The sequence below is a fragment of the Pinus tabuliformis genome, chromosome 7 (genome assembly GCF_031772625.1).
Source record: "Pinus tabuliformis cultivar Carrire ecotype Pingquan chromosome 7, CPIR1, whole genome shotgun sequence".
Taxonomy (NCBI): Eukaryota; Viridiplantae; Streptophyta; class Pinopsida; order Pinales; family Pinaceae; genus Pinus; species Pinus tabuliformis.
This window is the reverse complement of record NC_142293.1, coordinates 320,662,638-320,683,419: the sequence shown is the minus strand read 5'-3', so window position 1 is coordinate 320,683,419 and position 20,782 is coordinate 320,662,638.

The window sequence follows — 20,782 nt, the reverse complement described above, 5'->3', positions numbered from 1 at the left end:
CAGGGCAGTAGGAATGTATCCGGGTTGCCAGAAAGTCTCCAAAATGGAATTACTGGAAACCGAAGTGGTATTTTCTCACACAAGTAGTCATGAGCACAGAATAAAAATTAAACCCCAGGAAGGAACCACTGGAATAAGTAGCAAGGCGAATAAGTAGGGGGTATTCCAACCGTGGACAAGGGTTCGCGTCGTTGTCGGTGCCGGCAGTAAACTGCGGCCATGACGCTATGCAGGGAAGGGTTCGCGTCGTTCTCGGTGCCGGCAGTAAACTGCGGCCATGACGCTACGCAGGGAAGAGAACCCCCGCATGGCAGGGAACCCTGAAGCTGGGAATGGACTGGGAAACCTGGGAAGGTCGAACTGTTAAGTCCAAGGTAGTAGATCCCGCCTGGAGCGTGCAGGACATAGTGGCTATACTCTATAGCTGAAGAGCAATTATACATGAGATTCGGTGGGCCAAAACAGCACATCCATCCCAAGAATTTCAAACCTGTTTAATACAAAACCACCCTCTCTAATTCCAAACCACTTCTGTAAAAAAATAAAAATTGAAAAAACGACATGGCTTGTGGCGCATACATGAATAAACAAGAAACGGAAAATTTATATTACATTAGTTTTTACAATCAACCAAAGACGGGAACCCAGAACTGGGTATACACATTTAATGAGGAATCAGCAGCAGTCCAGCAAATAAAGCCCGACTGCTGGCCTTAATAGCCACAATATAGCAGACTTATCCCTCTGTTCAATCCTAAAACCCTCGTCGTCACAAAAGCAATCAGCGGAAATTACAAAGACTCAAGCAAGTAAACTCTGGAGATGTCTGCAGCAATAGTCACCTCATGCTTGCAAAATATAGTTACATATGGATGAAAAACCCAATAGAAAGGCTCTGTTTCCCTTCCCTCCGGGACAAGAACTTACCCGAGACTGAAAGTTCGTCGCCGTTCCACCCTGGTTGAGCCAGCTCCGAGTCCCATGTTCTGCACCTGAACCTGATAAGGTTGAAGAAGAAATTACAGACAGCATGAAGCCGGGCCCGAACAGGGTTCCAAACTTCGAAACAGCAATGCGAACCCGCTAAGGAATTGCAATCAAATGAGGTCGGTCTCACTACTCTCGGGGTTAAGAAAATCCTGACGAAGGCTCCACCGTTGGATTGCGTAGGGGAATGCGTCGCCGTTGATCCGATCGAGGATCCCGAGCCCAGCTGGTGAGACCGGACGGTCCACAGGTCACACATGACAGCACAGAGACAGCAATTAATTCACCTTATGCCACATGGTGGAGGCGGCCTCATACCCAAAGCCATAGTACAAAGACAAACTGTGCAGATGTTGTTGTAAATCAAATCAAATCACTTCCCGGAAAGAACTTTGCATAGTTTATATATATTTTATTTGTAGCCTTTGGTGTGATGCCAAATTGTCACAATTCAAGCACACAACGGTAGATATTATATCTCTAATTGGGTCATGGCTGATGGGAACTGACTTGCTTGGAATAGAATTTGCATCACCACAAAAATTAATTTGGATGGTCGAGTTGCCTGAGCTCAATTCGATAGTCTGTTCTATCATTTTCTTTTAGAAACTTCCACTGGACAAATATCAGAGTAGCTAGCATAGGCTGAATGATCTAAACGCTATTCATTCTATTACACCCTCCAACTACAATAAGTTTAGTTGTGTGGTTACTGAATCAGTCCCTTGAGGACTCTTTCTCCTGCGTTGGTATAGACTTTGGATTTCCAAGATTGTGGAACTGTATTATTTTTCAGATGTTGTAAATCAAATCACTTCCCGGAAAGAACTTTGCATAGTTTATATATATTTTATTTGTAGCCTTTGGTGTGATGCCAAATTGTCACAATTCAAGCACACAACGGTAGATATTATATCTCTAATTGGGTTATTCCATCTTATCCGATTCGGGCCACTAATGATCTGATGAATGGGTTTCTGGTACAGGTGGTCTTCGACATTCCATTTGAGAACCCTGTGTGTACTACATAGGTTCGTCGTTAAGAGTTTTTATTCTCTTTCAACTCATTCTTCATGTATCTACAGGTATCAGACGTGGAAAAATTCCTTTCCTTATGGTTTTAATGAATTCATATGAGTCCCCCTTACTCAGGGTTGATGCCTTCTCATTTCCATGTTGTTCTTATTACCAAACTTTATGGCGGTCTTGTCATGTTCGAATGCCTTCGGGAATAAGGTGGCTATGTTTGTATTCGTTCTACTGGATGATATTTGGGTTTCTCTAAAGGAAACGTATATTTAAGCCGAGGCTTCAAGCCGGCCTTAGTCTGACTTTTTTTTATTTAAATGAACAAGGGTTTTGTTTAACTGGGAAGTGAATGGTTCTAAAAATGTGCCATGTGAGAAACCTGTGTAATTCAGGCTACGCTGAGATTTTGATTTTTTATTTAATTTCCCAAAATGGTTTGAATTATATATATACATACAATGTTCATAGCTTGGAATTATTCTAGCTCGGTTCGGCTTCTAAAATCGAAGCTTGTTATCTTCTGTTTCACTAGATTCTATCAAGCTTGATTGTGATTTTACTGATTCCATTTCTTAAAAGATGAATATATCATGGACTGTATTAACTCACGATTCTTTCTGGATTTACTTTATTGGTTTTTAAGAGAAATTTTTTATGTTGTGTTTCAAGTATGTCATTGTTTTATTTTATTTTAAAGTTATTTTAGTGCATATTCTCTTAATAGATTTTGAAATTTTTAGTTTTCCATCAAAGAAAGGTTATTGGCTTTGGGGAAACTTATTTGTTTCTAGTATTTGTCTTATAATTTGAAAATAAAGAGCATCATAATTGTGTTGTATTGAGTTGAATGTTTTACAACTCAATATGAGAATGATGTGTAATTCCTTTCATGCTCAACATAGAGTAGCACTTAAAATAATAATAAAATATTACGTGAACAAAATATGTATAGTGTCTACCTTAAGATCAAAGTACTAAAATTCACATCCTAAAAAATTATACCAATATAAATACACGTTAAGAATATGGCTAGATAGATAAAAGGGTCATAAAGAAAAATATTACTTCTAAAACTTGTCCACTACTACAATTTTTATAAAATTTTAAAAAACACAATCATCATTCAAGATGCTAAAGAAAGATAAGAAAAACCCAAAATAATCTATTGAAAGTAATAACAAAGAGACTCTACAAAAGGATGAATTATCACCTAAAATCAATTGTCATACACCATGTCTATGTGAATGTGTAACCTATTGGGGTATATTGCACTCAATAGTTCATGAGGGCCTCATTGGGACCTACACTTTAGACATTATTATACCCTCTTATATGAATTATTAGGGCACATATAATAACCTTTAATTCACCACCTTATAATCCCTATCAATTGGCACATTTTAAAATTTCTATTTTTAAGGGTTTTTTTTAATTTTAGAAAAGGTACCTTTATTATTATTATTTAGAATATTTTAGGGTTTTTTTTAATTTTAGAAAAGGTACCTTTATTATTATTATTTAGAATATTTTATTATTATTTTTAGGTTTTTTTTTTAGGAAAATATTTTATTATTATTTATTTAGAATATATATATATATATGGAACAACTTTCCCTGAATTCTACTCTGGTGATATCAATTTTCAAAGAGCGATATCGTTGAATCTCTTGTGTTTTAAGTTTATTTTTTTTCAACCATTTATTTATATTTTGCAAAGTTTTTTTTTAAATATATGTACGTGAATATATATATATATATGTATGTGTGTATGTAAATTCAAACTATATATATATATATATATATATATATATATATATATGTACGTAAATTATATATATATATATATATATATATATATATATATATATATGTATGTGTGTATGTAAATTCAAACTTTTAGTCTTATTTTTGTTATTTAATATTTTTTTTAATTTATATATTTCTTATAATTTATAAGTTTAAAAATATTTTATAATTAATTTTAATAAAATTATTTTTGAGGAAAAATATAAATAAATTAAATAATATAAAAGATAAAATAAGAAATTATTTAAAACTACTTTAAACTTTATGGAATATAACTTATAAAGTTGATTAAAAGAATTTCAAATTATGGATCCTCTTACCAATATTGAAAATCAATAATAAATTTTGAAAATTTGAAAAATATTTTCATATTTTATTTAAAAATTAATTCTATATAAAAAATAATAAATTTTCTATATTCAAGTTTCTGTGATTCATAATGAATTCTTTTGGAACTTAAAGGTGAATGAACTCTTTTGAACTTTTTTGGTAATGAACTCTTTTGAACTTTTTTGGTTTGAAAGGCGAATGAACTCTTTTGAACTTTTTTGGTTTGAAAGGCGAATGAACTTTGGAACTTTTTTGGTTTGAAAGGCGAATGAACTCTTTTGAACTTTTTTGGTTTGAAAGGCGAATGAACTTTTTTGGTTTGAAAGGCGAATGAACTTTGGAACTTTTTTGGTTTGAAAGGCGAATGAACTCTTTTGAACTTTTTTGGTTTGAAAGGCGAATGTGAACTTTTTTGGTTTGAAATTCTCTCATGTGATTTCTACCGAAAAACATTGTTTAAAATAATAAATTATTTTATACTCAATATAATTAGTAATAATATTTAAATAAATTAGTTTAATATTTATTTATTATTTGTTTTATTACTATTAGATATTTTTAGTAGTAAGATGAATTTAATTTTGATTTTGACTTATAAAGTGTTTATTAAAAAAAATTCAAATTATGGATCCTTTCCCAATATTAAAAATAAATTTCTAAATTTTCAAAATATTTTAATATTACATTTAAATAAAATAATTTTATATAAAAGAGAAAAATAATTCATTTTATATTTAATCTAAAATTAATAATAATATTTAAAAAATTAATAATAATAACAAATTTTTAATATTTATTATAAATAAAATATTCCAATCATAATTTTCAATATAAAAATGGTAATTGTATTTAAAAAATAATAATAATAAAATATTTTAATATTTATTATAAATAAAATATTTCAATCATATTTTTTTAAATATATTTTAATAGTGTATTTTTTTAATATTTAGAACATATTTTTTAAGTGGATTATATATTAATTATCATTAGAATTATTGTGCCACTTGTGCATCATAACAATATAACATATATATATATATATATATATATATATATATATTGTGAAGCATTAATTTTATAGTGAAATGTCTATTTGTAATAAGTATTAATTTTATAGCGAAAGGGTCATTTGTAATAAGTTTTACTTCTTTTTGTTTGGATTTTTTGTTTGGCTTTGTAATAGTTTACATTTAATAGTGAAATACATAAAATTAGTGTTTTTGTTTATCATAATTTAAATTTAATAGTCAAAGGTAATTACAAGAGAATACATGGGACACATATTTCACACACAATAATATCCGTCTATTATCTTCAAAGCCAAATTACAAGCTACATAAATAGTGCTTATGATATCCAACAATTTTCAAACCAAAAAATTGCTTGTTGACAAAATCTCTCAACAAAACTTAACAACCAACAAACTAATATTTACCTATATACGATTGTAAGAATTATTCCAATTGCTTTGGCTACAAATTTTGTAATTTCTATGAAGTATTAATATGTATTTTATTTGTGTTTGACATATATTTTATTTTGCTCTTGTTGAAGTGTAGAGATGGGATAAAAATGGTTTTCCATTTTCTTTTACAATTTTATCTTCATCCCAATTTTATCTCATATCAAGGTCTGGTAAAATGCAATGTAAATTTATTCAAATACATGTAAAATGATAAGGAAGTGTAGTCACAACAATATGGAAAGAGGAATTAAAAAAAAAACATTTGTTATACCTGTTTTATTTACCTAGTTTATTTTAAAAAAACACAATAAATGAATATCTATAAATTTCTTAAATGAAAATATGAAAAACATGTAATATGATAACGTTAACTAGACTTTAGCAAAGAAAACTTAAACACACAAATGATTAAACATTACATTGACATGTTAGATATGTATTGTATTCTTTTTACATATATTACACATATGTGTTGTATTATTTATATATACATTACTTATGTATTCTTTACTTGTACACTACGTATCTTAACAAACTTGGGAGAGTTCATTTTTTCTCTTTTTGGGTATCTTTTGCTTTTAAAGAAAATTATTTCTATCTTAGTGTGATCTAATTACAATTAATTTTTTATAGTCATAATATATTTTTAGTTTGTAGATTATGGTTAATCACAATTAATTTTTTATAGTCAAAATGTATTTCTAGTTTGTAGATTATGGCTAATTGATGATATATATTCATAATATATTTCTAGTGTGTAGATTATGGTTAATTGATGTTATGAAATATGTGAATATTGGTTATTTAAGTTCATGAGAGAGATGCACTTCTTATTTTATTGGTTTTTAAGAGAAATTTTTTATGTTGTGTTTCAAGTATGTCATTGTTTTATTTAATTTTAAAGCTATTTTAGTGCATATTCTCTTAATAGATTTTTGAAATTTTTAGTTTTCCATCAAAGAAAGGTTATTGGCTTTGGGGAAACTTATTTGTTTTTAGTATTTGTCTTGTTATTTGAAAATAAAGAGCATCATAATTGTGTTGTATTGAGATGAATGTTTTACAACTCAATATGAGAATGATGTGTAATTCCTTCCATGCTCAACATAGAGTAGCACTTAAAATAATAATAAAATATTACATGAACAAAATATGTATAGTGTCTACCTTAAGATCAAAGTACTAGAATTCACATCCTAAAAAATTATACCAATATAAATACACATTAAGAATATGGCTAGATAGATAAAAGGATCATAAAGAAAAATATTACTTCTAAAACTTGTCCACTACTACAATCTTTATGAAATTTTAAAAAACACAATCATCATTCAAGATGCTAAAGAAAGATAAGAAAAACCCAAAATAAGCTATTGAAAGTAATAACGAAGAGACTCTACAAGAGGATGAATTCTTGCCTAAAATTAATTGGCATATTCCATGTCTATGTGAATGTGTAACCTATTGGGGTATATTGCACTCAATAGTTCATCATGGCCTCATTGGGACCTACACTTTAGACATTATTATACCCTCTTATATGAATTATTAGGGCACATATGATAACCTTTAATTCACCACCTTATAGTCCCTATCATTTGGCACATTTTCTATTTTTAGGGTTTTTTTATTTTAGAAAGGATGCCTTTAGAAAGGGTGCCACCTAGGATGACATGCGGTGCTAATTGGTCACTAGTTAGAGGATGACATGGAGAATTATAGTACATTAATGTGCATTCCCGCATGCATAGGCCTCCCTATTGTGAGTATGCGGTTCCTCCCCAATTTTTAGTAGTTAACCACCATTTTTCTCTCTCCCCTTGTAAGTTGACTTTGTCCTATTTTGGAGTTTAACTAGTTAGTTTTTTCATGTGAGAGTTATTAATCAATGGTACTTGATTCCTAGTTCCATTTACTTCCAATTCACTCCATTATTGAATATTTTTCTAATTTATGGTCTAGCAATCTAAAATTGACTTACTTTCCATCTAGGCAAAAAAAAAATTATAGTTAATACGTGTATGCTCTTGGAATCCCAGCGTAATTTGAAATGGTTCTCCTAATGGAGAGTATGTATATTGTATTCATGTTCAACAATAATTTATCATCATATTTTATGAGCAATTCAAATTGTCTTCTTGGTTCATTAGTCAACTTTACAACAATTTTATGCTCACTTCTTTCTTGTTCTGTAAGTAACTAGTCTAGTATTTTTTCACACATGGATCCTATGTTTCTTCTTAAAATCCAACATGGTATTAGACAATAAGTTAGCTTGTGAAAAACATTGATATCTTACTCTATATTTAACAACACTAGAACATTTCATAGAGAATGAACCAGCTCACGATGATCCTCACTCCTTTTAATTACTTTAACTAGAATCCAAAGATGCTTCTATTGTTGCACAGTAAGGGACTCTATAGGATTACAATGGATGCTAAAATTGAGCCTACATTAACCATTGAAAAAAAAATAGTTCAATGGAATGGATGAAACATATGTGATACTTTGATTTTCTATTTCCCTCGATCAACTCTTTCATGATGAGTCATCCTCAACACCTAATGAATTTTGGACAAAACTAGAAGGATTGTTTGGAAAGAAAGATGAGTTGAGAGGAAATAAGCTAGAGAATGAGATAATTACTCTAGATTGAAATCATTTTCATACCCTATATGACTTCTTTTCCAGATTCAATACTTTGATGACATAGGTAAAATCTTGTGGGATAGATGGGAATAAGGAACAACTTATCCTTTCTCTACTTTCTAAACTAGGTCATTAATTGTGACAACCCCTCGCTAATCCCCCTATTATAAATATTTAAGATCATTTTGTTGTAAATATAATGACTGAGAATTAGGACACAGATTTCAGATCTTGGGGACATAGGTTTCTTGGGAAAATGGAGGAATCCTAGTTATTTTAATAACCATGAAAGGATTACCATCATGCATTAATGGGGTTGACTATTTTTTTTATTTCAGCTGGAAAATAAAGGATAAACACATGAAGAAAAAGAGTACAAAAAATTAAATTGGTTGATGAGGTTGTGTTGGAAACAAATTCACCCTAGGCAAATGCATGGGGGGGATAAGAAAACAATTTCATTGCAATGGTATTAAGGGAAGGTGAAGTGTTATAGGTGGGCTAGCAAACAGGATGGTGGAACATACCAAAGAAGGAGGAAAACAAGTGACAAGAGTGCTTATTTTCATGTTCATTCTAAGTGAGTTTTGGAATCTCGGTTTAGGGTGGAACCACTAAAGGAAGTTCTATGAGGGTGGAATAATGAGAAATTACGATTTCCTATAGGTTAGTGAGGAATGGTTTAATTCCTATAGGATACATGAAGGAGAGGCCAACTTATGTTCATAATACCTATGATTGAATTCAATCTAATACCTGAGTATGAAAGATGGTGAATCTCTATCATATGATTGAATTCTCGTATCTAAAATATTTTGAATAACATGCATGAGTATATATTTGTAAAGTTCAAGTGGAATAGATTTTGGATCAAAATAAAGCATGAGATAGATAACATGATGTGTGTGTGTGTGTATATAGATAACATGATGTGTGTGTGTGTGTATATATCTACATCTGAGTCTGGGGACGTCAAAACTCAGGAGGGATAACCCTTAAATATATATGTATATATTCAAAACTCTAGAAGAGCAGCAAAATCAGCTAAGGATCAATTGGGATGTGGAATTATATATGTGTGTGTGCGTATTAATTGACGGTGGAGGGTCATGCATTAATGGATGGAGGAGACTCAATAGCAGATCTACCCCTTGTCACATCAGCAAAAGAGGGAGGGGTCCACATTTTAATAAATACCGTCAGAGTATTAGTACATCGCATCCATTGGATGGGCAGTTATGGTACCACAAATCATGTCCGACAGAATGATCAATAAGTTGGTTTGCTGCTACGATTGCCAGCCTTCGAGTTCCTGCTTCCAATAAGTTGAAAATTAATATATGAAATAACATTAAGACGGATTAAATAAATGTAATGTTTAAATTGTTGCTCGCGTCTAGAATCCTGTGGTGCATTCATAAGTCTTAACATTGACAAGATAACGTGTCAGTGTAATAAGTTGAAAATTAATATATGAAATAACATTAAGACGGATTAAATAAATGTAATGTTTAAATTGTTGCTCGCGTCTAGAATCCTGTGGTGCATTCATAAGTCTTAACATTGACAAGATAACGTGTCAGTGTAAAATCTTTGTGGCTTCATTAAAAGAAAAAAATAAATATAAGAATAATATATTTATAGATGAATCCTTAGTTTTTAAAACGGTTGAATGGTGAAAGAAATATATATATATATATATAAGATTTTGGAATATAACCTTCCATTGTTATAATTTACTTGGACTTCATTTTTATTGTATATCAAAGAGCATGAACACTAAAATCAACATTATTTAAAAAGATAATCTCGGAAAATGAAGTCAGTAGTGTCATGTTTCTCTTAGTTCTAACTTAGTTTTCCTCTTTCCAGATTATATGAAAGGTTATCTTTAACTTATAATAATGTAAACGTTGTATGAAAGGCTATCTTTCAGCTCTAAGAATGTAAACATTTCTAAAGATATATCTCACTTTTTCTTCATCGTTAAATGCTTAAACTCCAAAGTCAAAGCTGATTTTATACTTCAATCCAAAGTTAAAACCAAATCTAAACTAAGTAATCGTGTTTCTCATACTGATGAAAAACCCTGAAAAAATGATATATTCTCTCATGGCGATGAAAAATAGCTCTCCTATAATATAGATATGGACTTCCCAAAACAATACCACATATATCAATTGGAATTACATCAAGCTCTACCTCATCTAAAAAGTTTGCAGTGATTGAAAATTTCCGTTTACGTCTTTTTGTCACATGTAATTTTGCATTGTCAAGTATCCAACCTAAAGGATAAGGTTTAGGATAAGGAAAGGTTTCTAAATTCAACTTTTTGACAATGTCTTCTTAGATAATATTTTCTTGTGAACCACTATCAAACAATGTATCTATCTTGGTATGTTTTGAAATGACTCTAATGTGGAAAAGCTCTATTCTTGTTTTTTCATCTTGAGTTTCATTGAGACAATTTGAAGAGATAGTACTTGCAATGTCCTTATCTTTCAAACCCATGGTTGTGATATTTGTTTCATCTCCAGAATCAGAACCTAAATCATGTGCAACTATCTTCTCTTTCTCCTTGTTTTTAAACTTTTTGGGTCTCATCTCTGGATGAAGTTTCCAGCAATGATCTTCATCATGGCCCTCTTTGGAGCAATATTTACATGTGATCTTTTATCCTTATTTATTAACTGCAGCATTCGTCTTTCCTTTTCCTTTGAATTTACCTCTTACTTTTTCTCCAGACTCAAAGGAACTCTCACCAGTTTCTTCATAAACATTTTTCCCTTTTGCCTCTAAATGAGTTGCATGTACACAAACTTCATTTAGTTTTGTAGGTTTAAACACGAGAATGGTATGTCTCAAGTAACTATGCAATCCTCCAATGTATTTGAACAAATTATCTTGAGAATACAAACCTATACCCAAAATCAAAGCCCTTTTTCTAAATTCTTGAGTATAGCTTTGAACATTTTGTCGTTTAGCTTGCCTAAAGTTTTGCCAATCCATAATAGCTTTCTACATGTATGCTAATGGATAAAATTTCCTTCTTATTGCAACAACAAAATCATTCCAAGAGGATGAAACCTTACCATGTTTCTTCATGTCCTCTTGAGTTTTGGCTTCCCACCAAATAAGTATTGCAAATTCCAATATAAGAGAAGTAAGTTGAATCTTGGTTTTATCATCATTGATTCTTTGTATCCCACAATACACTTCAGTCTGACAAATCCAATTATCTAATCTCTTTACATTTACCTCTCCATCGTACATGGGTAATTCAAAATTAATATCAAGCTTAAGTAAAGGAGTTTTACCATGACCCATTGGGGAATTTGGAGGTGTTTGTGAAAGGGTAGAAGAAATTGAAGATGAGGATGAGGATGGAGGTGAAGGTAGTGGTTTGTCACCATTCCCTCCATTCCCTTTTGGACACTTGTCTCCTTTTCCTCCATTTCCTTTTGGAGGCTTTGAGCTCTCTCCATACAGTCTAGAATTCCTCTCCTCAGACATAACCTTAACCATCTCAGACATCTCAAATAATGTTTTTTCTGAAATTTTTCTCATCTTCAAACATCCCTTCAGGACCTTCTTCATGTACCATGACTATTGAAGCTTGAGGTGTGTGTGTTCTCCTTGAAACAATTTGAGGTCTTGGCTCCACAAGTTCTCCTTCTTCTCTTTTGAGCTTCAAATTTTTAAGCATCAGAAAAACATTTGTAACCAAATTAAATCTTCACAATAACATGTTTCTCTAATACCAAAATGATCTGTATGTATAAAATTTAATATTTTTAACAATTTTCAAGTTAAATTTATATGTGTTTGTGGTAGAGGATCAGTTTATTAAACACAAACAAGTAAAATTTAACCACAATTTACAACCAAATAGAGACAAAATAATAATATTTGAAACACATAACAAAAAGGCATGATATAGGAGTTCACCCCTCTCTTGGGCTACATCTCCTGGTCCAGCTTCCAATGCAGGGCCTCTTTCACTAAAAATGCTCAAAAGTGTGTTTACATGATTTACAAAGATCAAAAAACAGAAATGGCATCTCCAATGCTGATCCAGGTGGATATTGTTGGGTGTGGAGCATGATTATTTAGAGGTCTTTGTTTCAGCCGGATGTATACCCCAGGAAGATTGTACACCCGTCCACGCAGAGGGGACTTGTAAAAGTATAGTAATTTCTAGTCAATCTGGGCCGTTCATTAGGCGGATGATCTGACAGTAGAACTTATGTTTAGTTTAGGGTTTTTTTCCCTAGAAGACAACCCCTCTCTTTGTATGAGGGTATTGTATTGAGGCTTTGTAATAGATGTGTATTCTCCGAGCGAGAAACAGAGAGGTAAGACTGTGAGAGAAAACAGAGGATATTACAATGGATCTGTTGTAGTTGTGTCCCTTCATTTTGCTGGATAATAGAAAGGAAGGACTAGCTATTCGGGGTGGACGTAGCCCAAGCTAGGTGAACCACGTATATCTATGTCTCTCTGGTTTTATGTGTTTGTGTTTTTCTGCATATTATATGTCTTGCATTTCTCTGTCATATATATAATTTTTCTAACAGATATTGGTGGCCACCTGCCTATTCCACCTAGACCCCCCAGTCAGTTTCATCTATTGTAGCACAGTTTACTATTTTTGGCAATTTTTGGGTCCTAAACTTCTGGATCTGTTTTAAGGCACTAAATGACGTTTTTTTGGCAACATTGATTTGGTGATTGCTATGAAAATTGCATCAGAAGCTATAGTCCTCATATAGATCTTTCCAACGAGTTATCGTATGCGTCAAATGGAGATAATATGACCAAGTTACGACCCCGGGAAGTTGGCTGCCCAACTAACCCCAACGGGGCCCATAAACTCTTGGTGTTACATCTCCTTGGGTTAGGGTTTTGGTTGTTTAGGGTTTTCTCTTATTGTTCAATAATAAAAAGACCCTTGAGCCTCATTGTAACTCAATTCAGAGGCATGTAGCCACCACATCTCTTCTCAGATATAAGCTATCATCGTCCGAGCTATATTATTTCCATTATGTTTGTAAGCATAGTTCAATATTTTTCTATTGATGAAATGAAGTGTTTTTCTGCTGCATCTCTGTGTTTATGATTATATATTTAAGTTTTTACATTCTTGTTTAATTTCGGATCAGTGGTGTTAGATTGATATGCTCTTTCTCTATCTTTATTTGCATGTCCCCAATGAGGTCAGGGTATAAGGAGTTAGGGCTCGATCTGGTTGAACCATTGTAGGATCAGCCTCGCAATACCCGACGACCTCCCATGGCGGAAGACGAGAAAGATGATGGGGCACGAGATCCTTTCAAAATGTTGCTCGAGGAAGCCTTCGAGCAACTGAGGGATGTGATGATGGATAAATTTGCCCAGATCCTTCAACAGCTACCCATAGGCAATGCATCTTCATCCAACAGCCACTCTGGAGGCGCCACTCCTTTTAAGGTACAAGTTAACTTCGATATTCCCATATTCGAATACCTGATATATGCAGACACCATAGATAAATGGATAAATCTATTTGAAGGATATTTTTCAGTTCATGACTTTTCCAACCGAGAAAAGATTACGTTTTCACTTCTCAAAGCTGCCCCACACACCAAGGACTGGTGGGAAACCTACTGTGAACAAAACGACGAGAGTGAACCCTCGTTGTTTTCAATTGCACCCACTTGGAAGTCTTTGAGATTCCATCAAGGAAAGGTATTACCCTTTCGGGAGCTATAAAGATAAATATATAAAGTGGACCACGCTACGGCAGGGAAGGGACCAAGATGTGTTAGAGCTCACAAATACTTTCCATACCATTCGCACGAAGTTGGGTATCAAGGATACTGAGCAGAATTTGGTGATCAAGTATCATGACTCTCTACAAAAGTACATACAGGATGAGATGGAGTTCTTGGACATTTCCTCACTCGACACGGTGTATCATTGCGTTGTAAATATTGAGCAGAAGTTTAAACAAAAGAAGCGAGACTTTTGATCTGCGAATCCAAAGTAAGGAAAAGGCACCCCCAAACAATAGAAAAAGGGACGAAGCCAAGGTGGGGCTACCCAGGAGAGCCTGCCAAAGCTGCAAGCAAATAACAAAACCACGAAGACGAAGAAGGACAAGATAAAATGATATGAGTTCCATAAGAGCTCCACTCACAATACAAGTGAGTGTCAGGCCAAGAAGTCACTAGTGGCTGAGCTAAAGGCTTCCGAATGAGACGCAGGTTTCAAATCTGAATCAGAACCCGATAAGGGGACTGACAAAGGGAAGAATATCATTGATGCGGAGCCTGAAGATCCAGAGGATGGGGAATGCCTCTTCCTCTCACAGATGTAGGTGAAGGGTTCTCCACTACAGTTCATTGTCGACAGTGGGAGCCAAAAGAACCTCATTTCAGCAAAAGTCATGAAGCGGCTAGGCCTAAAGACTATGGCACATTCACAGTCATACACCATTAAGTGGCTTCACCAAGGATGAGATCTCCGCGTCATCCAGCAATGTCGTCTTCCCTACAGCATCAATCCCTTCACGGATGAGGTATTGTGTGACATTGCTCCTCTTGAAGTTTCTGACATATTATCAGGACAACCATACTTGTGGAAGCGACATGCTTTATATGAGTCTATACCTCGCTTTGTGATTATTACTTCGGCTAATAAGTTGTACAGGATACTGAAGATAGCCCCACCTATCGCCATCTCTTTGATCACTACAAATCACTGCAGTAAGATCATTTCCCAGACCAGGAAATTTGTTTCCCTTATGATTCATCCCTAAGGCAAGAAGAAGGTTTTGGCTACGGCTTCCAAGCAGGGCTCCTCTGCACAGCAACAACAAATGGACAAGGTCGTGGATGAGTACAGAGATATTTTCGCCTCACTCACAGGGTTACCTCTACACTGTCAAGTCAAGCACTCCATTGATCTGACCCCAGGCGCATTGTTGCCCAGTGGATCGATCTATCGATGCTATGTTTTGGAGAATGATGAGATCAAGAGGCAGCTTCAGGAACTACTATAGAAAGGGAACATTAGGCCGAGCTCATGACCTCGTGGGAGCCTAATTGTATTGGTACAGAAGAATGATAGGACCTCGAGGCTCTGTATTGACTATCGGGCATTGTCCAAAGTAGGTACCCAATCTCACGGATTGATGACCTTTTGGACTAGCTCAAGGGGGCCAAATATTTCAGAGATATTGACTTGAATTCAGGTTATCAGGAGGTGCCTATCGAACCCTCCAATGTGTGGAAGACTACCTTCAAATCCAAGGAGGGCCATTTTGATTGGTTGGTCATGTCGTTCGGATTGACAAATGCCCCTATAACCTTCATGAGATTGATGGATAACATCTTGTGGCCCTTCACCAATGCATTCATGGTGGTGTATTTATATGACATCTTGATCCTCAACCATAGTTGGGAAGAGCACCTCCACCATATTCGATAGGTCCTTCAAACCCTTCGACAACACAAGTTGTGTGCTAACTTGGTGCAATTCATCCCAGGACAACTGCTTAGCCCAGAAATTGTGCAATCCCTTTAGGACAACCAACCCAGCAGCTAGCAGAAATTGTGCAAATCCAGTCAGGTAGTCTGCCGGGCTCAGAAATTGTACAATGCAGTCAGACAAGCTTCCTTGAGAAAATCGCGAGGTTTGACCCAGGAGAGCTGCTCAGCCCAGAAATTGTACAATCCTGGGAGGCAGTCACCTGTTCCTCCCAGAAATTGCGCAATCCCATTGGGACTTCCATCTCTGCTCAGCCCAGAAACTATGCAGAGTTTCATCCCAAGCTCGTAGACCATTGCATGTGCCTTCAAGTTGATCGGTTCCCTCCAGGACCAAGCAAAACTGATTTGCATGCACGGACTGCTTTTCCCAGGGAAACATGCAAAGGAATCCCTTGACTTAGGGATCTATGTTTGGCATTTGGAGGTTACATGTATGCTCATTTTAGAAACCTCCTGCCAAGTGTCGATTTTCCTAGATTTGTGGCATGCGTGTCATAACCTCCATTTTATCAAAATTCATCAACCGGACGGTGCAGAGATCATTCCTCACATCGACCTTGTAGCTCTGTCATCCCACATTGCATCTAGGAGTCATCGGCTCATTCAACTCAGTTGTTTTGGGGTAAGCCTGCTTTTCATGTCTTACGCAACGTTTCTGTCGCTTTTGTGTTTCGGTTTGTGTGAGTGTTGTCTACTGGTTTCAGTGAGCTCTTGGTGTCGTTTTGATGTATTTTAGCTTGTAGAAGCATCGTTTTAGTTTATGTTCGCATCTCACTGTTGTCGCATGCATGACACGGTTTTTTGCATGGACGGTCGCCGCTGCAGCGACTTGCTTCAGACACATGCATGCTTTCCCGTTTTATGAATCTTTCACTTGTTATTTGCATGTATGATCAATCACTCTTGTTTGCACTCATCTAATCATGCATTCATATTTCTCATGTTTTCAGTCCCCCGTCAGCCGGTCTGGGATGTCTTGGCCCAATTCGTGCCTTTCCCGGCTAGCACTATGCATTTCTAAAAGCGAAGGCTCTACCTTCCCTCCAGAAATTGTGTGATTCTAGCCCAGCACCAACCTCCAGTTTTGCATTATACGATCCTTGGAGGCAGTGTCCTGATGGCCCTAGAAATTGTGCAATGTAGTTTGTTGGTTGCATGTCACTGCTGACTGAAATTGGCATTGCGCAATTTCAGTCCTCAGTAGGCTAGGATTGACTGTGCATTGCTCAGTTCCAGTAGTTAATCAGCCTCCTGACAGCCTGAATTGTGCCTTGCGCAGTTTTGGCAGTCAGTCTCCCAGCATCTAGTGAAAATTGCGCAATCTTCATAGATAGTCACACAGGTATGTTGCATGTCATCCCTTTAGTTTGTTTTGGTTTTCGACTGATAGATTTCTTGTCATGATTGTTGCTATGTCTCCAGGTATCACAGGTGTTCGTCTGCCTCTCAGCAGCATAGGTACAATGGCTTCCAGGAGAGCAGAGTCGAAGACAACGTTCAGAGCACAATTGGGGATGAAGTTGATCAAGTGTCTATGAACTTGCCTATCTATGAATACATCAATTTGTTCATGTACAAGGATATGAAGATGAAATGGCAACAACATCATAGCGAGCAACACCAACAGTAGCAGCAGAAGCTAGCACACTCGCACACAACGAATGCAAGAAGAAGGTTGTTGAAAACATAGAGGCAGAGCAAAGATACGAGTTCAAATCAAATCCACTGATGACGAAAGTAGTTTTGGAGATTGAAGCTATGAGGTGACGATGCGACATGAACATTACACGAAGGCAGAGAGAGAGACAGAGAAGGAGTTGCATGTGTGGAAGCTGCAACTCAAGGAAGAACAAGAGCTGCACAGATGAGAGAATGAGTTGCAGTACGAACAGGTACAACAGGGGGTGCAACATTCACAGATGGACGAAATTGCGTCCACACAATTTATAGATCCATCCCAGCAGTTGGCATGCAGCAGACAAGGTGAGAAGTGTTGTTGATCACATGCAAGGGAATTCAGCAACATGCATTTCATTGTGCGCACACATGTGATACCACCCATTTGGCACACTCACCGAGGTGAAGACAAGAAGCAAGTCCGACTGGAGCTGAACATGTACTTCGATAAGTTGATGCGCATGGTCACCATCACACACTTGGAGATCAACACAGACACTATGCATCAGTATGTTTCTGGTCCAACCACACTCAAGACAATGATGCACATGCTATCAAATCAATTGGACAGAGGGACCATATCAGTGTACCCGGATGCAACGGAGGAAAGAGTTCACCTTCAGTGCGATGTCACCATTGAGCGCATGGACACCATCATGGACGACTAAGCTTGGCATCAGTTTGCCACCATCGACCATCACAAGGATGTCAAAGAGTTGGTCTCACCACAACAGTCTGAGTTTTAGTGATGTCTTGCATGGCTTGCTCAAGCCATTTTGTCTCACATGGGTACATGTGCAGATTGTATGTAACATCTTTTCAAGTGGAAGTTCAAGTGTCGATATTTGAATGTAACAGTCATAGAGTAATTGAAGAGTCATGAGGGTAGGCGAACAATCACAAAGGTAAATGTCAAGGGTCACCCCACTCTTTGCTATAAATAGTCCCTCATAACTCATTGTATAGGCTTTTGGTCAGCCAAGCTTCTAATAGGAGTATCTTAGAGAAAGCTTAGAGAGTATTGTAACAAGCCTTGGGTTCTCCACTATGCAGAGCTAGTACATCTCTTTGGAGGAGCAGGCGGCAGTGACTGTAACTTTCCGCTGTCGGAACTAGTGGTTGTTCATGGTTGTATTCTATGACTGGAACTTAAAATTCTTAATATAACAAAGCCAACACATTTAATGCATATGTCGTATTGTATTTTAGCTATCTTATTTACTCTAAATGATATATGTATATGTTTTCTTATGCATGCATGTGTAGCTATTTTCTGTATATGTATGTATGAATCTTACTAAAATGTGTTGTTGGTTTAACCATCGCTTTGGATTGCTAGCTTACTTGCCTTCCATGTTGTGATGCATCTTTTCTCATGTGCTCCCTTCTTAACTCCATGCTTTCATAGGCTTCCAAGGGGCGCACTCACCTCACCCTCCGTGTGTTAGAACCGTTCATGCACCTTCCTTGACTTGCTGCATATGTAACACCCTTGCTACCAACAGGGACATCTTACTTGCCTCTGCACGCAACCGTGGTCAAGGAAATATTGTATGACCCACTGCTGGGAATCCTACACCAAACGGTCTGAGGTCTAGTTGGGACTTCTTACGGGCACATCTCCTGACATGTTGGCGGGTCCATCACCGTCAACATTTCTGGCACTAGAAGGAGCTCTAGATGACAAGTTGTGTCCTCTCATCCTATTTTGAACCTTTGCACATCTATCATGGATTTTGCTACACTCACCCCTCCACGATGTTTTTCACATGTTGAACCTCCCAACATCACGAGGGAGTTTTTTGATCTCTTGTATGAATTCACGTATGATGGTGAAGGCGAAGTGGCTTGGCCTAAGCACTTAGAAGAATTCTATGCATTACTTGAGAATGCAGATGATTTCTATGCAGAAGAGGTCAGTTTGTTGCTTTCATACACACTTCATGAATCCCCAATACGGTGGTGCTGCAGCCTATCGCCTGACAGCGTGCGCTCACTCGAGCAGTTATGTGATCTCATTGAATATACTTTCCATCATTTTGATCCAAAACCTCTTGACAAAAAACTATTAGAGCAACGAAAGGCTCCGCAAGAATCACCTGATGATTTTTGGCAGCGCTTCCGTGTTTTGCAGTTTAAAGCTCTGAAAAGCTAGATGCAATTATAGTATCTCATTGACAGATACGAATATTGTCTTATCAAAATTTTCAATCCCAAGAATAAGTTCAAGATTAAACCCCGCTCAACATACTTCGGTGATGGAGCTGTGCAATCACGGACAAACACGGTCACTGTCACAAGTTACTTTCCACAATCCTCTCATCAAATAGCTCCACCACCACAAAGTGATGTGGGACAACATGCACACATCCGTTGAACCGTCAAGTCCTCCCGACATCACTCCTTCCTATTTTCGTACAGACTTGGTTGTGAGTCCCATACATCGTCACATGTATTTTTTACCTCAACCTCCATCTTCGAACTGGGATGATCCTCCTGATGACATTGTCTTGTGTTTTTCCATTCCGGACTCTACACTTATTGTGAATGAGGATCAACCTATCGACGGAGTTGGTGTTGCACAACCAACATGCGTTGTCATTCACGAAGAGTATGACTGGTTGCTTGAACATCCACTGACAACAGAGGAACATCCCTGTCTATCTGCACCTCCTCCATTTTTTCCTGAACTCCTTGGTGATCCTGCCATCTTGGATTTTTCATGTGTATCTCCATCCACAGACGCACCCATTGGTGATCATTCACAGGACACATCGGATGCCAGTCCATCATCTAACAACAGAGAGGACCAATCATTCTTTGAACATCCACTTTATTTTTCATCTATCTTTTCCAGAAATGCATATGATGAACATTCTTGCTTCTCATCTACCCCTCTATGTGATTCATCAAAGCATCATTGAGGATGTCTACCAACATCCTGAGTTTTTTGATCTTCATTGTTGTGATCTCTTTACCTCATCATCTGATCACGATGTTGATTCATGTTGTTAATCTGTCTAAGCCACTTGTCTATGATGATCCATCTATCAACGAAGTCGAAACCCCGCAGACTATCGAGGCACTTCAGCCAGAGTTGATAGTTATGTCAGGCCCTTGTCGTCCTGAGGTTGGTTTCACTTCTGGTCAGGAAATTGTTCAAACATGCAAGGCTCCTCATCACTCATCTGTATGCATTGAATATCAATCTAACACTCATATTTCAATTCCTTCACTTGAAATACACGATCCCATCGCTCATGCATTGGAGGAATCTTACACAGCAAGCACACTTGCACAA